The sequence below is a fragment of the Coenobita brevimanus genome, chromosome 78 (genome assembly GCF_032717465.1).
Source record: "Coenobita brevimanus isolate Jiangsu-jjx chromosome 78, ASM3271746v2, whole genome shotgun sequence".
Taxonomy (NCBI): domain Eukaryota; kingdom Metazoa; phylum Arthropoda; class Malacostraca; order Decapoda; family Coenobitidae; genus Coenobita; species Coenobita brevimanus.
The window spans coordinates 13,646,107-13,669,660 of NC_137031.1; the positions used below are offsets into that span (position 1 = coordinate 13,646,107).

General features: G+C 40.9%; 1 non-coding gene across 1 annotated transcript; it reads left to right on the plus strand.

The window, feature by feature from the left end:
• The first annotated feature begins 4,349 nt into the window (after positions 1-4,349).
• Positions 4,350-4,468, plus strand: LOC145408888 (5S ribosomal RNA). The gene has a single exon (XR_013899005.1). It is a non-coding gene; the product is annotated as a 5S ribosomal RNA (ribosomal RNA).
• Positions 4,469-23,554: the final 19,086 nt, after the last annotated feature.

Genomic DNA, 23,554 nt, shown 5'->3' on the forward strand with positions numbered 1-23,554 from the left:
GGGTTTTCACGTGCTCATGATTGCTGCTCTTGATGAATATTGAGGTTTATTTGGAGGGAGGGATCGTCAGCCTGTCGTCCTTGACCCTTACGTGAAGTGTGGAGAGGTAGTCTTGATGCAGTATGCAGGGTCTGTCTGAGATGTGGTAAGTTGCAGTAATGATAATGTCATCTGTATGTGAGGCAAGGTTTGTGGGCGGGTGATGTGTTGGAATGTCCTGCATGTAAAAGTCCGGGTGAATAGGCATAGGCTTTCACAACTGCTTTGGGAGTGACAGAAATAAATTTAGCTGGATGAAAGTTACTGCAACGCAATGTAGGAAGCGCTGCCTGCAACCTCACCTAAAATTCTCTGATGAATGACTCCCCTCACCCCAAAAAAAGGTGGCATTTCTCATTCAGGTGTGGTAAGGGCCTAGGAGCACCCCAGAACATTTAGGATACACGAACACAGAAAGAAAATACTTAACGCTTTATTATCAGCTGTACTATTGGCGTGCAGTTGACAAAGTTTCCCGCCTTGACAAATATGTGTAACGAAACTTTAGCCACAAGATGATTAGGGTTCCAGTAACTGACATTCTGAGATGATCCAGACTGATGTCCTCTGAGATGTAATGGCAGTTTCTATAATAATAATGTATGGTTGGAAGGTTTCTGGGTTTGGTAACATATAAGTCAAAGTGATAATGTGTGTGTGTGTGTGTGTGTGTGTGTGTGTGTGTGTGTGTGTGTGTGTGTGAGAGAGAGAGAGAGAGAGAGAGAGAGAGAGAGAGAGAGAGAGAGAGAGAGAGAGAGCACAATGATATATCGACTGACAAAAAAGCCGAAAGAAAACTAAAAATTACACATACAGACACATTTCCAAGATAGTTAATGATAATCATAGATGAGACGAACGTTCCCTGAGAAATTCAGTCCCTATAGAGAAGTCACGGTGAGGAAGAAGCAAGGTGAATGAAAATGAATAAATTAATGATAGTGAATTAAACTTGCCAGTTGCCTAAGAGACACATGTCTGTCCTTTGAAGACCCAGGTAACCTTCTGTGCTGCGTAAGTTCTGGCGCTGTGATAAATGTTGAAAAACTTTAGTAAAAAACATTGCAACAACTCAAACAAAACTTTAAGCCGCTCTCTTCTCATTTACATGTTAATGTTCTTACGCGCCTACAGACACACACACACACACACACACACACACACACAATTAGAGAGAGAGAGAGAGAGAGAGAGAGAGAGAGAGAGAGATGTAGATAGATAGATAGATATAGATAGATGTAGATAGATAGATAGACAGATAGATAAATAGAAAGAAAGGTGATGGTTATGATATATTCGTTTATAAACACCTAACATTAATTAGGTTATCTGCTCTTTCTCTTCTGCCGAGGAAGGTTCTTTCATTGACCAGTAAGGTTTCATTGGATGGAGAGCGTAAATGTTTGGCTGACTGAATATTTGCTGGTGTCCTACAAAACTCGATGTTGTTTATTTTGTTACCTTGGGTCTCCATCCACATGACGTTTCCCGTCGTCTTGTTTGTGAATTTTGATCATGTTATTTCTGGTTTTGTTTTGGGCGTCTACAAATTATGTTAGTGTGGGTGTTTCTTTTTATCTGTTTCCCTTCCTCGAAGAATTTAGTTGAGGAGGGATATCAGTGATGAGGTTATAGATTTTCGAATTAAGAAACCCAACATACATCCATGTTAAACAAGACGCTGCACACTATTAATATAAGTCATTCACGCTAACTTTATTTACTAAAAATACAGAGTACTGCAGACCATAACTTTCCAGGTAGTCAACTTAAAATGCTCACCAGACGCAGCAACAACTTAGCGATATTCAAGTGATCTATAAGATTATTTTAACTAATACTTAACATCGATTATACAAAGCTTCACACGAAGTTCAGTGAGTGATTTAGCAATATATATATATATATATATATATATATATATATATATATATATATATATATATATATACTGGGTTTTGGCCGAATGAGGTATTGAAAATAAGTAGATATCCTTCCTAAATACACGCTGAATCATATGTAGCTTCCCCTTGCTTCTCGGCACGCTAGGAGCAAGGGGATGGGGCATATGGACACTTACGGGTATTCCACTACAGTTAATGTCAGCATTTATCTGGAGCCTCAGCCACAAGGCAACAGTGTAACAAGACACCCATAAAACTCTAAAAATGCTGATCATAACATACGTCATTGTAGCTTGAGAATATCGCTATCTCTACTCACATGGAAGCAAAGCTGAAGGTCGTGAATCGTAAAAAAACTCCTGGTAGAACAAAAAATGCCATAAGGCAGGTGCAACGACACGCAGTGCGATATTAAAATACTGCATGCAGTGTTTACAGAGGGCACTGAGAGCTACGTTAATCACCGAACTCAAGTTAATGAGAGAGAGAGAGAGAGAGAGAGAGAGAGAGAGAGAGAGAGAGAGGGAGAGTTGGGAGGGAGTGTGAAAGGAGGGAGGGAGTGTGAAAGGAGGGAGACAGATGTTAAACAAAAAGGGAAACAGAGCTGATAAAAGGGAAAGATGACAAAATATACTTACATAGCTGGGTGCAGAGAAATAAGGGAAAGAAGACCCAAATCATAGCAATAAAAAAGGGAAAAATCTATGAGACAATATAAATATAAGATCAAAGAAACTAAGTTCAGATCATTTTCAGTGTTATGAATTGTCAGCATTCTAGATGGAGAGATGCCAGCTTTAGGCCAAGTAAAGAAAATAAGGTAAAATTAACGAGGAAAATGGTCCATAACAAGTGAGATGATAAACTACAGAGTAAAATTATTTCCTTCAGAACGAGAATTCCATCCTCTGTTTATAGAAATATTGTATTGCTGGAAAGAAAAAAAAAATCACCATTGTAATGTAGCTGTTCTTTACCTTGCTTTTGTTGCACTCAGCTACAGTGGTCCGTACAAAGTTCATAGAAATATTTCGAAAAAAAAGTATAATCATCACACTGAAGGGGATAAATAGCAAGAAAAATTATTTTTCAAAAAGCCTTCGTTTCTTAAAAACAAAAAACATTGACACGATCCTCATTTTTAAAAATATATTTCATTTACTATGTCCGGATATCTGTGATGAAATAACGCGGAATATTTTCGTTGGTGCAGATTTTACGATACGATGAAACCTGGAGAAAACATAAACAGTGAACAACAGCAGTTCATATTTCCTTATAAAACAATTTTGAAATCCAGTTTTTATTCGCTAGCATCACTCAGTTCAATTACTATAATTATTGAGGCAAAAATCTCCACGTTTTTTTAAGCGCTGTATTTCAATAAAAGTATATTTTTGATCCGATTCATCGCTGTAATATATATATATATATATATATATATATATATATATATATATATATATATATATATATATATATATATATATATATATATATATATATTATATATATATACATATTATATATATATACATATTATATATATATACATATTTATATGCATATATATATATATATATATATATATATATATATATATATATATATATATATATTAATGCAGTAAACGCTCTGAGCATAATTCAAATTTTCGGCCCACCTCAGGCCATCATCAGGTATTACAATTGTTCTATACAGTCAGCTCAGACTTTATGAAAATAACAGAACTTTATTGAATCATAAATCTAAAAAAACAAGTAATGAACAAGCAAAAAAGGAAGTAAAATCAACCCTCCTCCCAGTATAAAAGCTGAAACAGAAATTCCAAGAATCACACTGAAACATCATTCGTCTGTTCGAACACTAAACTCAGACCCCTCCCAAACTGAAGCAAACAAACCAAACCCACCTGTAGATTCGAAAAGACCATTAAGTAGGCTACTATTTGCTACATTGATTTCAGGTCTATACTTTTCTTTTAGTAATTTTTCTCCTAGTAAAGCATCAGCCGAATTACTGAATTTAGCTACTATCTGAAAATCATTGTAAGAGAAAGGGTGGTCATGGGTTAATGAATGCTCTCTAATAGCTGAAAAAGCCATCTGATGTAAATATTGCCCTGTCCTGTAGCTCTTTCCCATATGTTCAGATATTCGTATTTTGAATGAACGACTTGTACATCCAATATACCCAGCCTTACAACTAGGACATGTAAATTTGTAAACAACATCTGAGCATAGAGGAGTAGGCACTCTATCTTTGTGACTGAAAAAATTTTTGATCTAAAAGTCATTATTAAGTATAATCCTAAAATTTACAGAAAAAAAAATGTTTTTTTAGTTCTTTAAGTACTAGATTGCGAAACTGATAACTAATTTTTCCATAGAAAGGCATTTTAACATAGCTAACGGCCATACCACGTTGAGTACACCGCTTCCCGTCTGATCAGCGAAGTTAAGCAACGTTGGGTCTGGTTAGTACTTGGATGGGTGACCGCCTGGGAACACCAGATGCTGTTGGCATCCCTACGTGTGAAGTGGGGTTGGTGGAGGATTAGTGCCCCTCCCTGTAAAACAATTAACTCTAAGCCATTGGCCACCCCGTCTGGAATACATGGCGTCTGGCAATGAATGAATGAATAATGAATGAGTTTTTTCACCTCAAAACATACAGATTTACTTTTTAGTGGAAAGACTTCAAATATTAATCATATATGTGTATCTGATAATTATTGTTCAGAAAATAATCCCTAAATTTAAGAAATTCTTTATGCAAAGTTATATAATTCGAACAAACATTGTATGCTCGATTCAGTAAAGTTCTAATTGATTTAGTTTTGTATATCATCGGACAAAAACTATACCAATTTAAGCCTTGACCTGTAAAAGTTGATTTTCTATGTACCTCTGTTACTAGTCCTTCATTACTTTTAGCAGTTTTTATATCTAAAAATTATATACTTTCATTATCTTCTAATTCACATATGAACCTTATATTTTTATGTTTCTTAATATAATAAAAAAAACTTTTGATGAGCCTCTTCATTATTGAAAATTTGGAATAAGTCATCTACATATCTTCTATAATAAATTGGTCTAAATTGACTGGGATAATTATTTAACCATGAAATCTCCCTATTGCACAAAAACGCATTAGCAAAAACAGGTCCAAGACACGAGCCCATACTGATACCATCTACTTGATTATAAAGAACATTGTTAAACAGAAAACATGATTCAGATGTAGCAAATTCTAATAACTGTCTAACCTGGGTTACATCTAAACCATAAAAATTACTTGGTTTGTAATCATCAAGAATTATGTCTATGGTTTCAGCCAAAGGAACATTAGTAAACAGAGACTCTTTATCATAGCTAGTCATAACATAATGATTGCGAAATGTCAGAGATAAAATTTCATCCACAAATGCTTTTGAATTAGGAATTGTATACTCATTAGTAGTTAGGGGAGACACAATAGGAAGCAAGAATTTAGCTAAATTATATCCAGCGGTTTTTATAGAGGAAACAATAGGTCTAAGTGGAACATCTGGTTTATGAATCTTAGGATTACCATACGTTATTCCTGGTACTGAACCTGATGCATACAGTGATTTAAAATTATCTATTCCAATTCTGCCCTTAACATTCCTTAACATTCTGTTTGATTTATTTTCTATTCTAATAATGTTTATAAAAATATCTTTTCAGTGGTCTAAATTTTATGTGATCCTCAAGGATGCAAGAAATTTTTCTTTGATAATCTACTTTATCCATTATAACCACTCCCCTCCCCTTATCTGGTTTCACAATAAGGATAGAGTCATCTTGCCCTAATTGTTTAAGTAAATCAATATCCTCTCTTAAATACTGAAGAATGAACATCATTGACTTTCTTCCTCCTTATTCTGTAATTATTGTTACCCAAATCTTTGATCTTGTCAATGATTCTGTTCTTATCTAAACCATTACACATGAGACCTTCCTTGGCACAATCTAAAACATTATTACAAATTTTCTCTAAAGAAATATAATGCTTCAACCACTCTGTCTTATACAAAGGAATACAAAAATCCAGACCTAACATTAACAACTTTCTCTCCCTTTGTGTTAATCTTCTACTTGAAATATTGAAGATGCTTAACTCATTATAATGAATATTTTGAATACCTAAATTTTGTAGCTTTTTGGAGTGCCTGGCATTAATTTTGTGAGATACAGAACCCACGTACTCATAGATTTTATGTAAAAATACCCAATAATCTAAAAACCTAACCTGAGATTTGAATGCTAGTTTACATCTTTCCAGTTTTTCTAAATGACTACTTAATTTACGACTTTGTGCTTTAATTTCTCTTTCCATCAAAATAAATTGCCATTGTTTATAAATATGTCTTAAGAAAATCTCAAGTATATATTTTAATTTCAAACATTTATGAAGGATGTCATTCTCCCAACATTTCTCTAAAAACCTTATGTCATGTCTTATTTTGCTGACTTCAATATGTAATTTTTCTAAAGTTCGGTAGGATATCAGAGTACTTCCATATCGACCAAGTAAGACATCTGCAGGCGATCTTGGACATCGCAACTTCCAGAATAGTAGTTAAATTAATGCAGTAAACACTCAACATAATTCAAATTTTCGGCCCACCTCAGGCCATCATCAGGTATACAATTGTTCTATACAGTCAGCTCAGACTTGACGAAAATAACAGAACTTTATTGAACCATAAAACTAAAAAACAAGTAATAAACAAGTAAAAAAGCAAGTAAAATCAACCCTCCTCCCAGTATAAAAGCTCAAACTTTTTTTTTTTTTTTTGCCATCACCCTGAAGGGGCATTAGGCCAGCAAAATCAGTAATCATGGAAGCCAAAATAATGATATGAAATATTTGTATCTATTTCATACCAATATTAAGTTATTACTCATGATTATGAAACACAATAAGTAATAAAGAATACATCAGTATACATGGATAGTAACAGGACAAATACTTCCATCTATACATCACATGTAGACTCATTACTATACTACTACAAAATAATCAACAAATTATCAAATTTATGTAAAAAAAAATACATAAAAAGAACAAATACAAATTTACTGGTCCTGAACAAAAGAAAAAATAATACACATTTATATAAATGTAACCTCCTCCTGCGGTTCACAAATCTGTAAAAGTGTATTGACGTATTTACATAAGTACAAAAACCATATCCCTATAAAGAATAAATAAATAAATATATATATATATATATATATATATATATATATATATATATATATATATATATATAGATAGATAGATAGATAGATACACATATTTATATATATATATATATATATATATATATATATATATACATTCATACACATACACATATACATTTATACATACATACACATACACACACACACACATATATATATATATATATATATATATATATATATATATATATATATATATATATATATATATATATATATATATATATATATATATATATATATATATATATATATATATATATATATATATATATATATATATATATATATACATATACAATTAATAAGGAAACCACAGCCAAGTTCATAAAATAAATCACAACTCTCTGAGTAATCTGGTCTCTTTCAGGAAAGTCATCAATTTATTAGTCACACGAACGTCCCCATCACCCAAGACAGAATCAAGTGTGAAAGGGAGTGCATTTGTCCTACAGTTGGCAGCCAGAGAAGTACGTTCCCTAGCATGCCTACTGCAGTACAAGAGGATGTGACTAATAGATAACACAGCGTCACAGGTGGTACAACGCGGTGGAAATTGTCTGTTAATATATGGTAACATATGTGTCAATAGGGTGGAATTCATGCGGAGGCAGGCTAAAGCGACCTCCTCCCGTCTGTTTCCTCGAGAGGAACTGGACCAGTCAAATATGGTCCTTTTGACTGATGGAATTGCCAGGTCGGTCCACTGACTTTGCCACAGAAGATTAATTGATTTCTTTCCGAAAGAGAGACGAGACTGTAGCTCACGAGGAACGTCCCAAGTCTCCGAGTTCTACAGCCGATTTAGCTAGTACGTCAGCCTGCTCATTGCCGTAAATACCGCAATGACCAGGCACCCAGATCAGAGAGAAGGATTTAGCACATGTGTGCAGCTTATTGATAATGCGGCCCAGGACCTCATGTGAATCAGTCCTACATAAATGAATTGCCAGAAGGGCAGACTTAGAGTCCAAAAAAATGACAAAACTGTCGTGATCTGAATGCAAAGCAAAGTCTATAGCTTGATCTATGGCAAATAATTCGGCAGTGAATACAGACGTATGAGGTGGCAAGCGAAAACGGATGCAGCACTCCGTAGACCACTCACTCGCACCCACACATTCATCCATCTTAGAGCCATCAGTGTACAAGTGGAATGATGCTAGGTGTCTAATGAGGATCATCCGGAACAACTGTCGTACCTCCACCTCTGGCGCCTTGTAATTTGCAATGGGGAGCCAGTCAGTATTAAATGTGGTAGCAAGAGACTCTCAGGGCACCATTTTTGATGTTAAAACCTGATCCCCATTAGAAAGGTCATACCCTAACACCTCACAGAGGAAGGGAAGCCTCACAGCCACCGGCTTGAGGGCCGCATACAGCAGGTATTCCCACTGTAGAAGGATCTGACAAGTTGGAAGGCCAAGTGAGCGTTTACGGTGGGTGGTGATACTATAAGAAAATAGCAGGTGGTCACGTCGTAGACGGATGGGAGGCACATTAGCCTCCACTTCCAACCGCTCCACACGACTACATCGAAGGGCTCTGAGACATATATGCAAGCACACGTTCTGAAGCACATCAAGTCTACGGAGTACAGCATCCGATGCTGACCCATACACTTGTGAGCCATAGTCAAGCTTAGAACGGATAAGGGACTTATACACCATCAATAAAGACGTTCTCTCTGCTCCCCACGATTTACTGGAAAGAAACTTGAGGACGTTTACTTTTTTATTACAAGAAACAAGCAAATGATTAATATGTGTTCTCCAACTGAGTCTACTGTCAAAATGTAGACCCAGGCATCTTACTGAATTTTGAAAAGGTATCGGCTGATTGTCTAAAGTCAAATGCAAAGGAGGTACGTTAAGTTTATGAGTAAAAACAACACCGACACACTTAGGGACGGAAAATTTAAATCCCTACTCCAGGGCCCAATGCTGAACAGATTCAAGTGCCAGTTGAATCTGCTCTGCTGAGGACTGTGCATTGCGGGAAGAGTGCCACACTGCACAGTCATCAGCATAGAGTGAGTATCTAATCGTCCTGGGGACGGAAGCAGACGACAGAATGTCATTAATGGCAACGCTGAACAAAGTAGGGCTAAGCACACTTCCTTGTGGTACCCCGTTCTCTTGGACAAATATGTCTGAAGTTACATTACAGGGTAACCTAACAGAAAACGTTCTGTCAGTAAGGAAGTTCTGAAGGAAAATTGGCAAATTACCTCTTAAACCATAAGCGTAGAGTTTACGTAGTATTCCGTTTCGCCAGGTCATATCATAAGCCTTATGAATATCCAGAAAAATTCCTATCATGAATTCACGATTGGCAAAAGCCTCGGCTATGCAATGCTCAAGGTGCATTAAATGATCCAAAGTGGACCTGTATTTACGGAATCCACTCTGTTGATCATTTAACACACCCTTTGACTCTAAAACAAAAAGTAACCTTTCATTAACCATACATTCAAAGACCTTACATAGACAGTCAGTCAGCGCAACAGGTCGAAACAAACTGGGACTCGTAAGGCGACCATCCTGGCGAGGTATCGGTATGACATGCGCGTAGTGCCATGAGTTTGGGAACGTGCGAGATGCCCAAATCTCATTGTACACCGCTAACAGCTTACTCAGGTTGGCCTGAGTAAGATGCTGAATCATACCGTACGTAATGGTGGATGGACCGGGACTGGAGCCTTTACAGGATTTAAGGGCAATGAGAAGTTCGTCTAATGTAAATTCGGAGTTGTAGCTGGTATCTCCGTCTTCAGTGGCAAAGTCGAAATTTTGCAGCTCAGCCATACGCTTATGGTGAAGAAAGCGAGAATCATAGTTAGCTGAGCTGCTTACCTGGGCAAAATGGTCGGCAATAGTATTGGCAATGTCCACGGGATCGTCAATGACATTCCCGGCCACCTCAAGTGTGGTGATCGGTGACCGCGTGTACTTGTTGTTTAGTACATTTATGGTGGACCAGACCTGACTTAGTGGGGTGGAGCGATTCACCGTGGACACAAAACTACGCCAGTTAGTCCGTTTTGCTGCTTTAATTTTCCTCCTTGCCTCAGCCTTAGCTGCTTTGTAGGCAATAAAGTTTGATTCTGTTGGCTGTTTCTCAAAAATCCTGTATCTCCTATTGCGCTTTGTGAGTGCTTGTTGGCAATCTGGTGTCCACCACGAAACTCTACGCTTGTTTGGAATTGTAGATGTCTTGGGAATAGCAGCCTCAGCTGCGTGTATAATGGAAGTCTGTAGGCATGCAACTTTCTCATCAATGTTATCTCCCAATGTATCTAGATTGGCGACCCTTGAGTAGTACCCCCAATCTGCTTTCTTAAAGTTAAATTTAGACGGTGGAGGAGGCCGAGAATCGTCGCATGTATAAGAAAGAATGATTGGAAAATGATCGCTACCCATCGAGTCGTCATACGGGTCCCAAGAGATGTTAGTGTGTATATCGGGAGATGACAAGGACAGATCTATACGTGACATGTTGCCAGTGCGGTCATCTACACGAGTCGCTCTACCATTGTTTAGAAGACAGAGGTTTGACTATAATATTAGGTCGGCTAGTTGCTCCCCCCTACCATCACTCCTTAAGCTTCCCCACTGACAGTGATGGGCGTTATCGACCCGGAAGTTGATGGGTTAGGGAAGTGAAAGCATCACCATCAATGGGACCATGGGGAGGACAGTAGATAGAACAAATAGACAGATACGTGTTATTAAATTTTACTCTGCATGCGACAGCTTCCAAAGTAGAATTTAGAACCACTTCTGTTTGTGGGTGTGATTTGTGTATGTATATGGCAACTCCATGACCATCATATCTTCTATACGAATGGTAGTGTTTGAACTGTGGAGGATCAGGGTGATCCACCAAGCACGTCTCCTGTAAACAAACAACGTCTGGCCTGTGTATAGATAGCAAAATTGCTATATTGTGGACTTTATTCCCAAGAGTCCTACAATTCCATTGTAACACAGTGAATGTGGCGGTTTAAGATTTATGAGAGGGGCCAGTGTGCTTAGCTTTTTTATGCCACCCGCCGCCGGACGAGTGGCTACCGGGGAACCTATCCCGGTGCTTACTAATGGAAACCTCCATATGCTGCTCATCAATAACTAGGCTCCCAGAGCCCCCCGAGGAAGAGCTAACTCTTCTCTCCCTCGCTGGACCAGGAGCAGGAAGGACATGAGGTCGTGACTTGGTGAGGGTGGTCATATTTTTCTTACTAGAGTTGTCAGGCTTCGGCATAGGCTTGACTGACTGAGAGGCAGCAGGAGCAGCCTGAGAGTAGGAAGGTGCAACAGGGGTGTCAGTTTGAGAGGTGGATTGGACAGGAGGCTCAGATGGAGAGGTAGAGTGTGAGCCAAGAGGAACAGGTTCAGGGTCAGTCTGTGTTTCCACATTGCACATGACAGGATGGGACATTACCGCCGAAGCATAGGACCTACTCAGCGTGGGAGTTGCATGCAACTCCTTCTCCTTTTTCCTAGCTTCTTAGTAGGAAATGCTCTCAGTTTCTTTCACTGCACAGACCTCCTTCTCCTCCTTCCATTTGGGACAATCCCTAGAGGAAGTGGAGTGTGCGCCCTTGCAGTGAAAACAACGTACCGTCTCCGATGTGCAGCGTTCAGCATCATGTCCCCGTGTTCCTCATTTGCCACATACTGACTAGGAAGTCTGACAAGTCTTATCACCGTGCCCATACAATTGGCACCTTAACCCCTTAACCGCGGGGCGTCACTTTCGTGATGCTTAGGAGCAAGGTATCATACCACGGGGCGTCGCTTTTGTGATTCTGTGTTATTTTGAATTCACCCGGGCTTCCAAGTGGGGGCTTGTATCATCTATCAGTACTGCCAATGTCCAGCACTAGTCAGCACTCCTAATCTCATCTCTACTCCCATCCATTGTTGACAATTTAGCCATTTCTCCCCGTTCTTGACTCCCCTCCCTACCCCCCCTCCATTACCCTATCCTCTCGCCTGCCCGGCCGTGCTACGCTAAGTAAATCTTCCCTGGAATTTTTCACTGATTTCATCCATTGAAATAAGCCCTATGCCCTATTCTTATACCAAATAATATATATAAAGAAAGAAATAAGGTAAGTGAGAGTGCCATACACCTGGAATTGGCTAATTATCACCTGACAACACCTCACGTGCACTCGTTCGCTAATTTTCGCTGTTTATTTCCCCTTGAAATATGCCGTATAATCTATTTTCGTAATAAATATACATATAAGAAGGGAAGGGAGAAGCCTAAGTGATATTTACATTCACCTGGAACTACCTAATTTATAATGTATTGTCTAGATTTCCTGCCAATCATTTCACTGCTATATATAGCTGTGTCAAGAGGCTAAGTTGGTAGTAATGAATTTCCCTACGTAGGCCACCACCCCGGCCCACCCTTATCAGTTTACTCTCATCTTCCAACGTGGAGGTACGTCAGTTCGCTCTTGCTAGTTTCAGGGACTTTTCACCCCCATGCAAAGGGCCCTGTGACCTTTACCCCCTACTAAACCTCGTGTGGAAAGAGGTAAAGGGCTGACAATTGATAAAAGAGTGACTACGATCTTTCTATTGAGTAAAACAGTGCAAGTGGAATTGTAAATAATGTGTAAACAGCAAGTGAAAGTAATGAATGTAAATATACGTGAACAGTGGAAAATAGTTTTATAAGTTACTTCAAGTGACAGTGCATAACACAGTGTAAATAGAATAGAAATGTAAATAACGTAAATAAAATAGAGAACGTAAATAGAAATGTAAATGAGTAGTATTATAAGAATACGAGTATATACCCTAGGATTAATGAAAGTGAAAGTTTCACTCTAGCATGTCTGAATACTATGAGTTATGAGAGTGAAGGTGAAAGTGACATTCACTCTCAATGCTAGTATACAGGACGAGAAAGTGAATGCCACGTATTTTACTGAAAGAAATTGAATCCCTACAGTGACAATAAACTAATACTACTGAAGGAAACTTATGGATAAAGACTGTAGATATATGTAAGTGTTATATAGTAATAGAAATATAAAGTGTGAGGGGTTTTATGAATAATAAATGACAGAGTACCAAGAGCGAACTAGCGCAAGTGCGACGGTCATACGCGCTCGTAATTTTTATTGCTTTCACAGTGTTTTTTTTTTTTGGAGTATGGATCCCAAACTACTTGAAAATCATAGAGTAGTGTTTATAGTGTTAATATCTGGCTGTGGTAATCATAATACGGGTTATCGGGAAGTGTAAAGTGGAGACTTCGTTACCCAACTTCAGAGGTCTCCACAAGTCCTACGGTAACCGACGAAGGCTCAACAAACATTCCAGGAGAAAGCTGAAGGTATGTGCCATAAGCATATTTAATATTAATATTCTAGGACTAATAACTGATTTTTGGCAAATATTTTTTGAGAGTCTGTCGGAGCCCGAATAACCCCGCGGCACACGCAAAACATTGGTAAACATGCCCGCGGTGTAGGGGTTAAGCAACGAAGTGGATTAGGGATATAAAGCCTTATGTTAACAATTTCGTATCCAACTTTAACATGGTCTGGGAGTGACACTTTTCCAAAAGTTAAGACAATGGTGGCAGTCTTCGTCCTCACGCGTTCGGAAAATCTAGTGATGAACCGGGCACCGATTACGTCCTGCTGTGCAAGTTCCTGTATGATCTCGTCCTCTTCCATAACCATAAGATCCCTGCAGGTGATGACACCCTTGCAGGAATTCATGGCGTGCGGGATCTTCGGCTCGACATCATATGAATGGAATTTACTCAGTTTCATCAAGTCTTTTACCTGGGATGAGTTTACTGTTTTGATGAGGAGGTCTCCGTTACCAAGTTTTTTTACTTGTTCCACCTCCCCAGCACAGTAATCAATCACTTTCTTGATGAGGAAAGGATTGAGACTGCTCAAGGGAGTTGAACCTAGAGCATGTAGGGTCACATATTGGGCATTATTTACAGGGATGTCCAAGAGATGTGTCTGGGGCCGTTCAGTCTGCGGGTGGTCAGTCCGTGAATCTGTCGGGGTATCGTCAGGACCACCTCCCCCCCTGAAGGGGGGGGAGGCAGTAGGGTTGTCTGCCATAGGGACCACTTCCCCCTAACGGGGGAAGTGGGAAGGAGGAGGAAAAACGAACAAGGGACAAACAACCGGGGACCACACACCTAAGGCTGAAATTGCCCTCTCAAACCACTCCAGGGAGGCCCGACCGTGTTAATTCATGCCACAGAGCAATCAGTGGGGGGGATCCTCCGTGGGCGATAAGCAAAGGTAATCTCAGTAAATAGGAACAGACACCTACTGTTCCAAACTAATAGGGAGGGGTGGAAACTTAGAAACTAGCTAACCTATATGTCACCAGAAGGGTGAAAAAAAAAAATGCTAATTGCCGGTAATGCGCCCTGAAAGCTAGAGAAGAGAGTAGATGGAAAACACGTCTGCACTCCTCACGATCATGCATCAAAGTGCAAACAGAAATGCCAAGAATCACTCAGAGAAGATCCAAAGAAAACTACTCAAACCCCCCACTGAAACATCATTCGTCTGTTCGAACACTAAACTCAGACCCCTCCCAAACTGAAGCAAACAAACCAAACCCACCTATAGATTCGAACAGACCATTAAGTACTATTTGCTACATTGATTTCAGGTCTATACTTTTCTATTAGTAATTTTTCTCCTAGTAAAAAAAGTAAATTGCATGTTTTGGGGTGAAAAAATTAGTTAAATATGTTAAAATGCCCTTCTATGGAAAAATCAGTTATCAATTTCGCAATCTGGTACTTAAAGAATTAAAAACCAGTTTTCCTTCTGTAAATTTTAGGAATATACTTACTAATGACTTTAACATCAAGATTTTTTTCAGTCACAAAGAGTGCCTGCTCCTCTATGTTCAGATGTTGTTTACAAATTTACATGTCCTAGTTGTAAGGCTGGGTATATTGGATGTACAAGTCGTTCATTCAAAATAAGAATATCTGAACATATGGGAAAGAGCTACAGGACAGGGCAATATTTACATCAGATGGCTTTTTCACTATTAGAGAGCATTCATTAACCCATGACCATCCTTTCTCTTACAATGATTTTCAGATAGTAGCTAAATTCAGTAATTCGGCTGATGCTTTACTAGGAGAAAAATTACTAATAGAAAAGTATAGACCTGAAATCAATGTAGCAAATAGTACTTAATGGTCTGTTCGAATCTATAGGTGGGTTTGGTTTGTTTGCTTCAGTTTGGGAGGGGTCTGAGTTTAGTGTTCGAACAGACGAAAGATGTTTCGGTGGGGGGGTTTGAGTAGTTTTCTTTGGGTCTTCTCTGAGTGATTCTTGGCATTTCTGTTTGCACACATTTTTATGCATGGTCGTGGAGAGTGAGGTTGTGTGCGGCTGACCTCTCCTCTAGCTTCTTAGGGCTGCCTCACCGGCAATTAGTTTTTTTTTTTTTTTTTCACCCTTCTGGTGTGCGTTAGGCTAGCTAGTTTCTCACTTTCCTTCCCTCCCTGCTAGTTTGGAACAGTAGGTGTCTGTTCCTGTGTACTGAGATTACCTTTGCTTGCTGGCCACGGAAGGTCTCCCCCACTGATTGCTCTGGGGCGTGAATTAACACGGTCGGGCCTCCCTGGAGTGGTTTGAGAGGGTAATTTCAGCCTTAGGTGTTTGGTCCTGGTGTGTTTTGTCCCTTGCTCGTTTTCGTCCTTCTTCCCACTTCCCCCGTTAAGGGGGGGGTGGTTACTATGTCGGACACCCCTGCCGCCTCCCCCCCTTCAGGGGGGGAGGTGGTCCTGACGAACCTAGGACTGTACAACGGACTAACCGCCCCCTGACTGAACGGCCCCAGACTCGTACCGATCTGGACATTAGTGTAAATAATGCACAGTTTGTAACGCTCCATGCTCTCAGTTCCACACCCTTGAGCAGTATCAATCCTTTCATCATCAAGAAAGTGATTGATTACTGTGCTGGGGAGGTGGAACAGGTGAAAAAACTTGCAAATGGAGACCTCCTCATCAAAACCTTCAACTCCTCCCTTGTAAAAGATTTGATGAAACTACGTAAGTTCCATGAATATGATGTCGAGCCGAAGATCCCGCACATCATGAATTCCTGCAAAGGTATTATCACCTGCAGGGATCTTATGGTTATGGAAGAGGACGAGATCATACGGGAACTTGCTCAACAGGACGTAATCAATGTCCGATTTATAACCAGATTTTCTGAAGGCATGAGGACGAAGACTGCCACTATTGTCTTGACTTTCGGAAAAGTTTCACTCCCAGACCATGTCAAAGTTGGATACGAAATTGTTAACATAAGGCCTTATATCCCTAATCCACTTTGTTGTCTAAGGTGTCAATTGTACGGGCACGGTCATAAGACTTGTCGGGCTTCCCAGTCAGTGTGTGGCAAATGTGGAACACAGGGACATGATGCTGAACACTGCACATCGAAGATGGTACGTTGTTTTCACTGCAAGGGCGCACACTCCACTTCCACTAGGGAGTGTCCCAAGTGGAAGGAGGAGAAGGAGGTCTGTGTAGTGAAAGCAACTGAAGGCATTTCCTACTACAAAGGTAGGAAAAAGGTGAAGGAGTTGCATACAACTCCCATGCCGAATAGGTCCTATGCTTCGGCGGTAATGTCCCGTCCCGTGATGTGTTCTGTTGAAACACAGACTGACCCTGAACCTGTTCCTCTTGACACACACTCTACCTCTCCATCTGAGCCTTCTACCCAATCCACCTCTCAAACTGACACCCCTGTTGCACCTTGCTACTCTCAGGCTGCTGAGGCCTCTCAGTCAGTAAAGCCTAAACAGAAGTCTGACAACTCTAGTAAGAGTAATACGACCACCCTTACAAAACAGCCACATCCTCATGTCCTTCCTGCTCCTCGTCCAGCGAGGGAGAGAAGAGTTAGCTCTTCCTTGGGGGGCTCTGGGAGCCTAGTTATTGATGAGCAACATATAGAGGTTTCCGTTAGTAAGCACCGGGTTAGGTCCCCCGGTAGCCACTCGCCAGACGGCGGGTGGCATAAAAAAGCTAAGCACACTGGCTCCTATCATAAATCTTAAACCGCCACATTCACTGTTAAAATGGAATTGTAGGACTCTTGGAAATAAAGTCCACAATATAGCAATTTTGCTATCTATACACAGGCCAGTCGTTGTTTATTTACAGGAGATGCGCTTGGTGGATCACCCTGATCCTAGACAGTACAAACACTATCATTCGTATAGAAGATATGATGGTCATGGAGTTCCCATATACATACTGTACACAAATCACACCTACAAACAGAAGTGGTTCTAAATTCTACTTTGGAAGCTGTTGCATGCAGAGTAAAATTTAATAACACGGATCTGTCTATTTGTTCTATTTACTGTCCTCCCCGTGGTCCCATTGACAGTGATGCTTTCACTTCCCTAACCCATCAACTTCTGGGTCGAAAATTAATTTTAGGAGATTTTAACGCCCATCACTGTCAGTGGGGAAGCTTGAGAAGTGATGGTAGAGGGGAGCAACTAGCCGACCTAATATTACAGTCAATCTTCTGTCATCTAAACAGTGGTAGAGCGACTCGTATGGATGATTGCACTGGCAACATGTCATGTACAGATCTGTCCTTTTCATCTCCCGATATACACACTAACATCTCTTGGGACCCGTATGACGACTCGATGGGTAGCGATTATTTTCCAATCTTTCTTTCTTATACATGCGACGATTCTCGGCCTCCTCCACCACCTAAATTTAACTTTAAGAAAGCAAATTGGGGGTACTACTCATGGGTCGCCAATCTAGATATATCGGGAAATAACATTGAAGAGAAAGCTTCACACCTACAGGCTTCCATTATACACGCAGCTGATGCTGCTATTCCCAAGACATCTACAATTCCAAACAAGTGTAGAGTTTCGTGGTGGACACCAGATTGCCGATAAGCACTCACAAAGCACAATAGGAGATACAGGATTTTTGAGAAACAGCCAACAGAATCAAACTTTATTGCCTATAAAGCAGCTAAGGCTGAGGCAAGTTGGACAATTAAAGCGGAAAAACGGACTAACTGGCGTAGTTTTGTGTCCACGGTGAATCGCTCCACCCCACTAAGTCAGGTCTGGTCAACCATATATGTACTAAACAACAAGTACACCCGGTCACCGATCACCACACTTGAGGTGGCCGGGAATGTCATTGGTGATCCCGTGGACATTGCCAATACTATTGCCGACCATTTTGCCCAGGTAAGCAGCTCAGCCAACTATGATCCTCACTTTCTAGGCTGAGCTGCAAAATTTCGACTTTGCCACTGAAAATGGAGATACCAGCTACAACTCTGAATTTACATTAGATGAACTTCTCCTTGCCCTTAAATCCTGTAAAGGCTCCAGTCTCGGTCAATCCACCATTATGTACGGTATGATTCAGCATCTTACTCAGGCCAACCTGAGTAAGCTGTTGGCGGTGTACAATGAGATTTGGGCGTCTCGCACGTTCCCAAACTCATGGCACTACGCGCACGTCATACTGATACTTCGCCAGGACGGTCACCTTACGAGTCTCAGTTTGTTTCGACCTATTGCGCTAACTGACTGTCTATGTAAGGTCTTTGAACGTATGGTTAATAAAAGGTTACTTTTTGTTTTAGAGTCGAAGGGTGTGCTAAATGATCTAACAGAGTGGATTCCGTAAATACAGGTCCACTCTGGATCATTTAGTGCACCTTGAGCATTGCATAGCCGAGGCTTTTGACGATCACGAATTCATGTTAGGAATTTTTCTGGATATTCATAAGGTTTATGATATGACCTGGCGAAACGGAATACTTCGTAAACTCTACGCTTATGGTTTAAGAGGTAATTTGCCAATTTTCATTCGGAACTTCCTTACTGACAGAACGTTTTCTGTCAGGATACCCTGTAACGTAACTTCGGACATATTTGTCCAAGAGAACGGGGTACCACAAGGAAGTGTGCTTAGCCCTACTTTGTTCAGCATTGCCATTAATTACATGCTGTTGTCTGCTTCCGTCCCCAGGACGATTAGATACTCACTCTATGCTGATGATTGTGCAGTGTGGCACTCTTCCCGCAATGCACAATCCTCAGCAGAGCAGATTCAACTGGCACTTGAATCCGTTCAGCATTGGGCCTTGGAGTGGGGATTTAAACTTTCCGTCCCTAAGTGTATTGGTGTTGTTTTTACTTGTAAACTTAACGTACCTCCTGTGCATTTAACTTTAGATAATCAGCCGATACCTTTTCAAAATTCAGTAAGATTCCTGGGTCTACATTTTGACAGTTGGCTCAGTTGGAGAACACACATTAATCATTTGCTTGCTCCTTGTAGTAAAAAAGTAAACGTCCTTAAGTTTCTTTCTGGTAAATCGTGTGGAGCAGACAGAACGTCTTTACTGATGGTGTATAAGTCCCTTATCCGTTCTAAGCTTGACTATGGCTCACAAGTGTATGGGTCGGCATCGGATGCTGTACTCCGTAGACTTGATATGCTTCAGAACGTGTGTTTGCATATATGTCTCGGAGCCCTTCGATGTACTCATGTGGAGCGGTTGGAAGTGGAGGCTAATGTGCCTCCCCTCCGTCTATGACGTGACCACCTGTTATTGTCTTACGGAATCACCACCCACTTTAAATGCTCACTTGGCCTACCGACCTGTCGGATCCTCCTACAATGGGAATACCTGCTGTATGCGGCCCCCAAGCCGGTGACTGTGAGGCTTCACTTCCTCTGTGAGGCGTTAGGGTACGACCTTTCCAATGGGGATCAGGTTTTAACATCAAAATAGCGCCCTGGGAGTCTCTTGCCATCACATTCAACACTGACTGGCTCCCCATCGCAAAGTACAAGGCGCCGGAGGTGGAGATACGACAGTTGTTCCGAATTATCCTCATTAGACACCTAGTGTCATTCCACTTGTACACCGATGGCTCTAAGATGGATGAATGTGTGGGTGTGAGTGTGTGGTCTACAGAGTGCTGCATCCGTTTTCCCTTGCCCCCCCATACGTCTGTATTCACTGCCGAATTATTTGCCATAGATCAAGCTATAGACTTTGCTTTGCGTTCAGATCACAACAGTTTTGTCATTTTTTTGGTCTCTAAGTCCGCCCTTCAGGCAATTCATTCATGTAGGACTGATTCACATGAGGTCCTGGGCCGCATTATCAATAAGCTGCACACATGTGCTAAATCCTTCTCTCTGATCTGGGTGCCTGGTCATTGCGGTATTTACGGCAATGAGCAGGCTGACGTACTAGCTAAATCGGCTGTAGAACTCGGAGACGTGGGACGTTCCTCGTGAGCTACAGTCTAGTCTCTCTTTCGGAAAGAAATCAATTAATCTTCTGTGGCAAAGTCAGTGGACCGACCTGGCAATTCCATCAGTCAAAAGGACCATATGTGATTGGTCCAGTTCCTCCCGAGGAAACAGACGGGAGGAGGTCGCTTTAGCCCGCCTCCGCATGAATTCCACCCTATTGACACATATGTTACCATATATTAACAGACAATTTCCACCGCGTTGTACCACCCGTGATGCATGTGTTATTTATTAGTCACATCCTTTTGTACTGCAGTAGGCATGCTGGGGAACGTACCTCTCTGGCTGCCTACTGTAGGACAAATGTGCTCCGTTTCACACTTGATTCTGTTTTGGGTGATGAGGACGTTGTTGTGGCTAATAAATTGATGACTTTCCTGAAAGAGACCAGATTACTCAGAGAGTTGTGATTTATTTTATGAACTCGGTTGTGGTTTCCTTATTTATTATATATCTTTTTTTTTTTTTTGTATATAGGGATATGGTTTTTGTACATATGAAAATACGTCAATACACTTTTATAGATTTGTGAACCGCAGGAGGAGGTTACATTTATACAAATGTGTATTATTTTTTCTTTTGTTCAGGACCAGTAAATTTGTATTTGTTCTTTTTATGTATTTTTTTTTTTTACATAAATTTGATAATTTGTTGATTATTTTGTAGTAGTATAGTAATGAGTCTACATGTGATGTATAGATGGAAGTATTTGTCCTGTTACTATCCATGTATACTGATGTATTCTTTATTACTTATTGTGTTTCATAATCATGAGTAATAACTTAATATTGGTATGAAATAGATACAAATATTTCATATCATTATTTTGGCTTTCATGATTACTGATTTTGCTGGCCTAATGCCCCTTCAGGGTGATGGCAAAAAAAAAAAGTTTGAGCTTTTATACTGGGAGGAGGGTTGATTTTACTTGCTTTTTTACTTGTTTATTACTTGTTTTTTAGTTTTATGGTTCAATAAAGTTCTGTTATTTTCGTCAAGTCTGAGCTGACTGTATAGAACAATTGTAATACCTGATGATGGCCTGAGGTGGGCCGAAAATTTTGAATTATGTTGAGAGTGTTTACAGTATTAATTTTACTACTGTTCTGGAAGTAGCGAATTCCAAGATCGCCCCCCCGCTGAAGGGGGTCACCTTGACGTGGTGGCGGGGCTTGAAGCGTGGCTGGCAGTGCCACCTACTTTGGAGGCATGCCTACCTTTGTAGGGTTCGGCATTTGTCAGTGTCGTGGACCAAGCACCCCCTACATCACTGGTAGAGAAGGCCTACTGGTGATGTTAGTCCCAGCCCATTTGCCATCTAGGGCGGGACTGTTGCCTCCCCACGTGTTTGCCGTGCCTGGCGTCCCGTAATGCTGGGAGACGGGAGTCCTGGAGGTTGAGTGATGCTGCATGGTGCGCCCTGCAGCTAGCAATACACCTCTTTGGTCCCTTATTCTGGCAAGACGGGTGGCCTGGTTGAGCCCGACCAGGTCAATCGGCTGGTCATGCGTTGGCTAGGGTCAAGTGGGCACTGGGGGGCCTGGTGGCTCCTACCGTCCTGGAGTCACCCTTGTTCGGGTTCCCCGGTGGTTACCCGCGTATACTTCCCTGCTACCTCTGGGGTCGCCAGTGGCATTGTCCCTGGCATAAGACCTCCCCTTGTTGGGCTCCGTGGTGGGTGGAGGAGTGGGGGAATGAAGTTATTAAATTTTAATGGCAACTAACACAAACAATAAATATGAAGAACATCTGGGCCACTTAAAGTCTGGCCCAATTACATCCCCGCGTGAGGTCTTGCCAGGCTTTTATGAACAAGCCCACTTTGCTCGGTATTTGGTGATCCGGGCAGTAGAGGGTGTCAAAGTGGCAGAACTGGACATTTTTGAAGTCCATAGAAAAATCGTTAAGACATGTGGCAGGGAGCCAAAAATTTTACCACAGCACGATGGGAGCCTGCTTGTGGAGGTTACCTCCCCAGAGGAGAAAGACAGACTCTGTTCTCTATCTGAGGTATCTGGGGCTCCAGTTACATGCTTGCCGCATCCCACATTCAACCAATCTCGTGGGGTAATCTACTCTAGAGAGCTGCTTAGGTACTCAGAAGCAAAGCTTCTTGAGGAAATGAAGGTACATGGAGTCATCAAAGTGGAAAGATTTCATAAGAAAATTGATGGTATCCTTCTGCCCACGCCTTCCATTTTGTTAACGTTTGAGGTCACTCAGCTTCCCTCTTCCATTAAGGTTGCCTGGTTGTCCTTAAAGGTGAAGCTGTATATACCCAGTCCAAGACGCTGTTTTCATTGTCAAAAGTTTGGCCACGTTAGCAAATATTGTCGACGATTGTTGCAGGGCCTTCCTGCGATATGTGCTACATGTGGAATTTCCCATGAAGATATAGATTGTTCTGGTACAGAGACCTGTGTCAATTGTGGAGGTGGCCATGCAGCTACCTCCAAAGCTTGTGACAAATACAAATTTGAGTGTGAGGTTTTGTCTTTGCGGGCTCGTGAAAGGATTACCTTTAAGGAAGCTAAACACCGAGTTATGTCTATGTATATACGACCTGGAGTTTCTTTTGCTTCAGTTCTATCACGGTCTGTCCTGTCAGGCCACAATTCTGGTGGTGATGAACAGAATTCTCAATGACGTGAGAGTCTGGGTACTCGGTCAACCTCCAACACGTCTGATAGGATGCAGATTCTCTCGGTGCCTGTCAGCAATAAATTTGCAACTTTGGTGGAAACTACTGATGGAGAAGATACCTCAGTTAGTACCTCTAAGAATATGCCCAAGAATACTTCTGTGATTCCATCCGAATTTGTACAGGCTGAGGTACATAGCCCTAAACGGTCCTCCAACAAACGCATTCGTGAGTCTACTGAGTCATTGACAGATGTTCCCCCAACTAAAGCCTCCCATGCTGATCAGGGTGGCCACTCTGACGGTGCTATTGTATCGGGCATA